This window comes from Marmota flaviventris, chromosome 2, assembly GCF_047511675.1.
Source record: "Marmota flaviventris isolate mMarFla1 chromosome 2, mMarFla1.hap1, whole genome shotgun sequence".
In the NCBI taxonomy this organism is placed as follows: Eukaryota; Metazoa; Chordata; class Mammalia; order Rodentia; family Sciuridae; genus Marmota; species Marmota flaviventris.
In genome coordinates, this window is record NC_092499.1 from 72,542,388 (window position 1) to 72,550,401 (window position 8,014).

The 8,014-nt window shown below is 37.2% G+C and overlaps 1 pseudogene; it reads right to left on the reverse strand.

Moving 5' to 3' along the window:
- Positions 1-1,630: 1,630 nt before the first annotated feature.
- Positions 1,631-2,704, reverse strand: LOC114088107 (solute carrier family 25 member 32 pseudogene; annotated as a pseudogene).
- Between the last annotated feature and the right edge of the window lie 5,310 nt (positions 2,705-8,014).

The following is an 8,014-nucleotide window of genomic DNA, read 5'->3' on the forward strand; positions in this document are numbered from 1 at the left end:
ATTTTATTTAGAGACAGGGTCTCACTGAGTTGCTTAGTGCCTTGCTTTTGCTGAGGCTGGCTTTGAACTGTGCTATTGCACAAAGGTCAATTTCAAAATCAATCCAGGCAAACAAGTTCAATGTCCTCCAGCCTCAGCCTCTGGAGCCTCTGGGATTAAAGTTGAGCGCCACCTCGTGGGGCGTGAAGGTTTATTCTTGATGTAAATTGTTCAATACACATGATGACCAGATAATTCTTAATGTAGTAAAAACATGTTAACTCACATTTAATTGAATCACAGTTTGTGATAATTTTCTAGGGACTCATGAAACAACAGGAAAAACATCAAACAAGCAAACCAAAAAAAACAAAAACAAAAACCCCTGAATTGAGAGTAAGAAAGTCAGCATTCATCTTCTTTCTTTCCTCTTGACTTTGTGGTCTTCTGAAAATAATTTATTTTTTTTTTAAACCATAATGTTTTATTTACAACAAGTAGATGGTAGTGCAACAGTACACATTGATGTTTATGATAAATAAAATATTATATTATTCTTTCAACCTTTTGTGGCAGGCCTTTTTACTTACAGATACTTATAATGACTTTAACAAGTAAAATCAATAATAGCCATTAATGTAATTTGTATTTCAATGTGAATTTGAGCAACTAATGTAGAATAATCATTTATTTGTGAACTGGATCTATAAATCTGTAAATTAAAATAGAAAGTTAAAATTTCTCTTTTCTGTTGAGTTTGTTAACAAATATATCCCAAACACTCCAGCATCTGTAATAGGCAGTTTACTGAGCATCTCTCATAAGTGATTCATAAATATAGATATTAAATAATAACTGTCATAGCCAGATCCTAGAAGTTCAGATTTTACAAGTTTAAACTACATTAAGTATTTATGCCCAAAACCAAGAACCAAGTCCAAGATTACATTTTAAATTATGGAAGTGCCACTGGGGGGGAAATTGAGCAATGAAGTGATAAAGGATGTTAGATATTTCTCAGAGAATTACACAATTCCTCAAATTTCTACAGTTAGTGTGTTCCAAATGAATTAAAACTAAAGTGCATTGCGGGGGACTTTTCTCACTAAAATATCTGGTATGAGAACCTGGTAAAATATCCCCATTCAAAATGATCTGGATTTGGCTAGTAACTTATTCAGTAAATTCTTAAAGTTTAATTTGCTCTTAACAAACAACATTATTTTAAAAGCTGTTTTCTTGCTATTGCACAAGGTGGATTTTAAAGTCAATCCAGTCAAACAAGTTCAGAAAAAGCAGCACATTTCTCTAATCCATTTAGCAAATGTTGCAAATTAGTTTCTACTTGAACAATGAACTGGAGAAATGTCTGAAACTCTACACTTGGTGTCAGTTTTAACATGTTGATGCCAGCCATGACAGGCAGAGGTAGCCAGGTCTCAAACATATGGAAAACACAAAAAGCAGAAAACACTGTGAGGAGTTAGCAGCTCTTGGACTTCTAGAGATTAAAAACAAATTATGTTTATGAGTCATTTTGCTGTGTAGCACTCTTCTAAGTTTTATGTCTCAAACATAAAGGAGCTTGTTGCTCTCTTGGACAAATATACCAGAATTATCCCCCTTTTTATTTATTTATTTATTTATTTTTTTAGCTTACTTTCTTGTCTCTAAGGCCAAGTAAAAAATATGAGACATTTTCATACACCACAAAGTTAATACAGCAGGCTGGAGTGACTTTAATGAAACTGGGGGCAATTTCTTTGTAAAATCCCCCTCTGCCATCTTTCCTCCATGACTTGCCAATTACATCCATTACACCACTTCAAAACGTGTTGATCCTGAAAAAGGGCTCTCACAACTTGATATGGGTATGTTGCTACTACATCAAATATTTTGGGTAGTGCTGCCACAGATATGGATCCTAGTGTGCTCAATTGGGCTTGCGGTCATCTATTGATTATTGTGCTGATTGTACTTCAGCTTTAGCAATTCATATGCCATAAACTGAAGGGCACCATGTGATATTCCAAATAAATCCCTTATATAATCTACGCACACCTTCTTACTTGTGTATTTTCACAAGTGCATGAAATGTTCCTTTATATTGTCGCTGTGAGGAATTAACAACACCTTCATAGTGTAATATAAGGCGAGTTTTTGTTACCCATGATGGGTTTGCAATGCAGAGGTCAGGGCTTCAGCTTCAGCAGCTGAGATGAAGTATTCTGTTGCCTCTCACATTACAGCTCTTCCTTCTGTTTTATATGATTTAATAGCATTGTAAAAGAAAAAGTAGAGTCCCCAGGATAAGCCAGCACCCCATACGTTTGGAGTTACTCCTTGATAAACTTCCCGCAGTCCATCAAGTTTCCAAATGGTAGGCCATCGATGTAAAATTCTTTTATATTTTGGTCTCAGTTCAATCCATCACTCTCTGCGAAGGGGATCTTCAGGAGGTCGAAAGACCCCGCCACTCACACCAGCTACCAGTTCTCATACAGAATGTGGCGGAGTACCGTGCTCCACGCCGGCGACCGGCAGCCAACGGGCCCTGGCGGGTTGTAGGTTCGGGGCCCTTCGACACCATGATGCCTAGGACTGCGGAGATGGGACGAGATGCAGTGGCCGCCACCTTGGCGATTGTCGCCCCCCAGGAGCGGGAACCCCAGAAAATCATTTGAAGTTTCTCAGCCTCGTTGTTCTTCTCTAGAATATAACACATTCCTCCTCCCCTGAAAAGGCCAACTTCTCTTTTGCTTTAAGGAAGACTTATTCTATGAAAGAATATGTTAAATAAATTGTTTTGTTGAGAGATTTCCTGAATAAATTAAAGTGGAAATTCCCAAGCCTCGCGGATGGTCAGAATCACTGGGTTAATCTCACTCCAAAGCCCTTGCAGGGTTTGTTTACCTGGAAATAAAATGGGCCAGGCTGTAAGTGGAGAGGGAAAACATACCTACCACTGGCTCTCCTGCAACTTCCACCTTTATTCACTAAAAAAGAAGTTATATTAAGAATCAGTCAGAGTTTAAGATGGACTTGATGTACATCAGTACTTCAGATGTCAATGACGTTTACTTTCCAGTGTGATAGACATTAATGAGGATCATGTTGCTGGTTCTGCCTGGGTCATGGAAGAGTATGTCTGCATACCCCTTGCTTTCATCCTCACAAAGAACTTTTTCTGTAAGGAGCCAGATAGTAAATACAACAAGCCTTCTCTATCAGTGGGTTCTTTATCTGTGGATTCAATCAGCAGTGGATCAAAAACATATTTAAAAAATAAAAGTGTGCTTGTATTGAACACAAATTTATTTTGTACTAAAGCATCCCAACACATACAAAATTGGAATTCAAGACAGGAGAGAGAAAAAGGGTCAGAAAAAAATTGGAAGAAATAATGGTTTGAATTTCATTAAAAAAAATTAAAAAGCTCCATGAACCAAAATATTCAAGAAATTCAATAAACTCAAAAAAAGATAAATGCAATAATAATCATGTCAAGACGTGTTACAATCAGATTGTCAAAAGACAAGAGAAAATCTCGAAGAAGCAAGAGAGATTAATCTTCATGTGTAAGAGATTAAGAGCAAAATCTTCATTAGAAATCATGGAATCCAGCACTGGGGTTGTGGCTCATTGGTAGAGTGCTCGCCTAGCATGTGTGAGGCAGTAGGTTCAATCTTCAGTTCTTCATTAAAAAAAAAGAAAAAGAAAGAAAAGAAAAGGTATTGTGTCTATCTACAATATATATATATATATATATATATATATTTTTTTTTTTTTTTTTAAAGAGGGCTAGGGTGGTGGCTCAGTGGTAGAGTGCTTGTCTAGCATGTGTGTGGCACTGGGTTCAAGTCTCAGCAATGCATATAAGTAAATAAAATAAATGGCCATTGACAACTATATATATAAAAGAAATCATGGAATTCAGAGGGACAGGGATGTTATAGTTCTCCTTTGACCCTGTGGTTTTACTTTGATGGCTTCGGTTACCTACAGTCAACAGAGGTCTAAGAATATTAAATGGAGAATTCTAAAAGTAAACAGTTTATACATTTCAGATTGCATGCCACTTTGAGTGAAGAAAATTCACACTACTGCTTTTTCTGACCTGGGATGTAAATCACCCCTCTGTCCAGTGCATCTATGTTGTATATGCTGCCTGTTCATTAGGCACTTACTAGCTGTCTTTGTTAGATTGAATGTTGCTGAATTGAGGTGCTTATATCCAAGTAACCCATATTTTACTTAATAATGTTCCCACACTGCAAGAGTATTGATACTGATAATTAGGATATGTTAAAGAGCACCCACAAAATTCTTCCTTTCAGTGAAAAGGTGAAGGTTTATCATAGGTATGAATGGTTAGAAAAACACATAGTGTATATAAAGTTCAGTACTATCTGAGGTTTCAGGCATTTGCTGGGAGTCTTGGAATCTATCTCCTACAGATAAGGGGAGACTAATATATTTTTTAAATGATGAAACAAAGAGACTATAAACCAAGAATTCTATATCTGCCAGATGAACAAGAGATGAAGGAATTTGTGCCTAGTGACATGCTCTGAGAGAAATGAAAAAGGAAGTCTTTCAGGCAGAGAGGAAAGTATGTGAGGGAGCAACTCAAAGTCATATGAAGAAGAAAAGAATTCCTGCGAATATAAAGATATATAGAAGACCTGCTGGTATGGTGGGATTTTGGTTTGAATGTGTCCCCAAAGCTGTAGTGTTGGAAGCTTTTTGCTCAGTGTGGCAATGTTTGGAGGTAGAGGGACCTTTAAGAAGTGGGTTCTAGGGAAAAGTGATTAGGTTATTGGGACATGCTCTGAGAAGGAGTTAACAGAATTCTCCTGGAACCCCAGTTAATTCCCATAAATTTGGCTGTTATAAAAGAGCATGACTGGTACTTCCCCATTAACTAGCCTCCTGTTTCACCATGTGATGTCTTCCTCTTACATAATAGCAGGTGCTCCTACCATAATAGCACCTGGGTCATATGACACAGTCAAGGTGTCCCTCACCAGAGGCCCAATCCATAGGGCCACTTGATTCTGAACTTTCTGCCTCTAAAAATGGTGAACTTTTAGCACTTTTCTTTATTAAATCCAAGCCTTAGGGGTTTTTGTTTTGGTTTATTTTGTTGTTATTGTTAATGAACCAAGACACCCAGTATTATTGTATTTTTGCTAATTTTTTGCATATTTTTATAATGCATAAAAATTTAAATCTATATTAATGGACACAGAATGTAGAAGGATGTAATTTCTGACCATCATAACGTAGAGGGAGAAATGTATCTGCTTATTACCCAGCACACTCTGCTCTGTGTGAAACATTCCATGGAGTCATGCTGCTGTTCGGTGGAAGTTTTTGTTCTATTCAACATTCATGTTGAAAGTTAATCCCCCATGAGACAGTATAAGAACATGGCCTTTAGGTGACAGTCATGAAAGTGAATAGGTGCCCAAATAAAAAGCCTTGACGGAGGAATCTCCTCCTCTGGCCTTTCCCATCCACTCTTGTCTGTCCAAACAGACAAGAGTGGATGGGAAAAGCCTTTTCCCCTTTTGTCCTTCCAGGTAAGAACACAGCAAGAAGGGCCCTCATCAAATGGCAGAGACATGACCTTGGCCATCCCAATCTCCAGAACTGTGAGAAATACATTTCTGTTTTTTATAAATTATGCAGTTGTAGGTTATTTTTTGTGTTCTTGTTTTGTTTTTAGCAACACACATGAACTGACTCCCACTATTTCCACTTCAATTCAACACTGTATGAGAAGTTCTGAGCACAGCAAAAGGAAAAGAAACAAGAAATAAAGATAGGGTTTTGTTCTAGGCAAGGTGGTGCATGCCTGTAATCTCAGGGGCTTGGGAGGCTGAGATAGGAGGATCGTGAATTCAAAGCCAGACTCAGATAAAGCAAGTCGCTAAGCAAACCAGTGAGACCATGTTTCTAAATAAAATACAAAATAGGGCTGGGAATGTGACTCAGTGGGTCAGTGTTTGAGTGCCCCTGAGTTCAATCCTCAGTAGCAAAAAAAAAGGGGGGGGGGGTTTGTTGAAAAAAATTAGACTATCATTATATTACAGAAAATTATTAAATATGGAATATATATATATATATATATATACACACTAAATTCTAGTGAGGCCCTATGCAACTTATTGAGACCCTGTCATCTGGGGATTTAACCCAGGAGCACTTTATCACTGAGATACATCCCCAGCCCCTTTTATGTTTTATTTTTAGATGGAGTCTCACTAAGTTGCATAGGGCCTCACTAAATTGCTGAGGCTGGCTTCGAACTTGTGATCCTCCTGCCTCAGCCTCCAGAGTCTCTGGGATTACAGGCGTGTGCCACTTCACCTGGCTGCTCAGTGATTTTTGATAGGAACAATTTGTAAAAATCCATTGTGTATTTATACACCAGCAACATGTTATTAAATTATTTAAGAAAACATCAAACTTGAAATAACTTTAAAGACTCTCAGGTGCATAAGAATAAATCTAATAAAAAGTGGGAAGCCATGGACATATTTTAAAACTGACTCCAGAACCAAGCATTATAATTAATCCAGCTCTGTGAACCTGAATGAGAATCAAAATGAAAAGAAAGTAAAAACTAAAACATTGGTGTCGGGAAAGAAAATGATATGCATTTAATAGAAGAAAAAAATCTGTGGGTAGTCAAAAATACACAGACAAATGCTCAGTTTTATCAGTGATCAATAAAATGGAAATTAAGAATACAATGAGAAACTATTTTTCTTACATACCAGATTCATAATACCCAGTGCTGCAGAAGATGTCAGGAGAGGGTTACTTTCCTAAATTTTGAATGTTGTTTAGTCAGCTTTTCATTGCTGTGACCAAAATACCTGAAAATAACTTGGAGAAAAAAAGCTTAATTATGTGATTATGGTCAGTCAACTCCATTACCTGGAACTAAGATGAGGCAGAACATTATGGCAGAAGTGTGTGGTGAAGGAAAGCTGCTCATCTCATACAGCTGAGAAGCAGAGAAGGCAAATGACAAAATGTGTTCCCCAAGGGCATGGCCCCAGTGGTCTACTTTCTCCAGTCATGCCATACCTGCTAACAGTTACCACCCAGAATCTATTTAAATTATAAATCCACCGAGTAGATTGATTCACGGGTGAGTTTACAACTGACATAATCTAATTATTTCACTTCTGAACATTTCTGAATTGTTACATGAATTTTTCTAGGTATATCTCATGTCTGAACTATAGCAAATGTCAGTTGACAATATCTGTTAAAATTGAAAGAATACATGTTTTTACATCAACCAATTTTACACTTGGGAATCTATCTCCAAAATAACAGTAGTGGCATATGAGGAATACATATATATGAATGTAAAGCACTGCTTTATTTACTCAATAGAACAGGAAGGAGTTTTAATGCCCATGTGTAAAGGATATGATTAGAATATAAATTTGGTATATCTAGTCAATGGAAATCTATTTTAAAGAAGATGTCAAGGTGAGCAAGGTGGTGCCTACCTGTAATCTCAGCAGTCACAAGTTCAAACCTGGCCTCAGCAACTTAGCGAGATCCTCAGTAACTTAGCTAGACCCTATCTCTAATAAATATTAGGGATGGAATTGTAGCTCCATGATAAAGCACACTGGATTCAATCCCCAGTAGTCTCCTGTCCCAAAAGATGTCAAATCTACTGAATCTATTTTGAGGGAGGACCACAATATTGGTAAATTAAACAGACAAGTTTCTATATGATGTATATAATACATTCCCATCCTCATGAATTCTACCAAAAAAAAAAACCAAAAAACTGGGGGTGGGGTTGCTGATATTTGGCCATTTTAAAACATAGGTTCATATATTTCATCACAAGATTTATGAATGTTTATACGAGGAAGGGAATGTTGTAGAGGCATACTGCAGCCTCTGCCTAGGGTTGCCAGGCTGGGGTAGGATCAGAGTTCATGCAGGGGACATCAGCTACTTTTCCTTATGTTTCCTTTTTCTTTTCTTTCTTTCT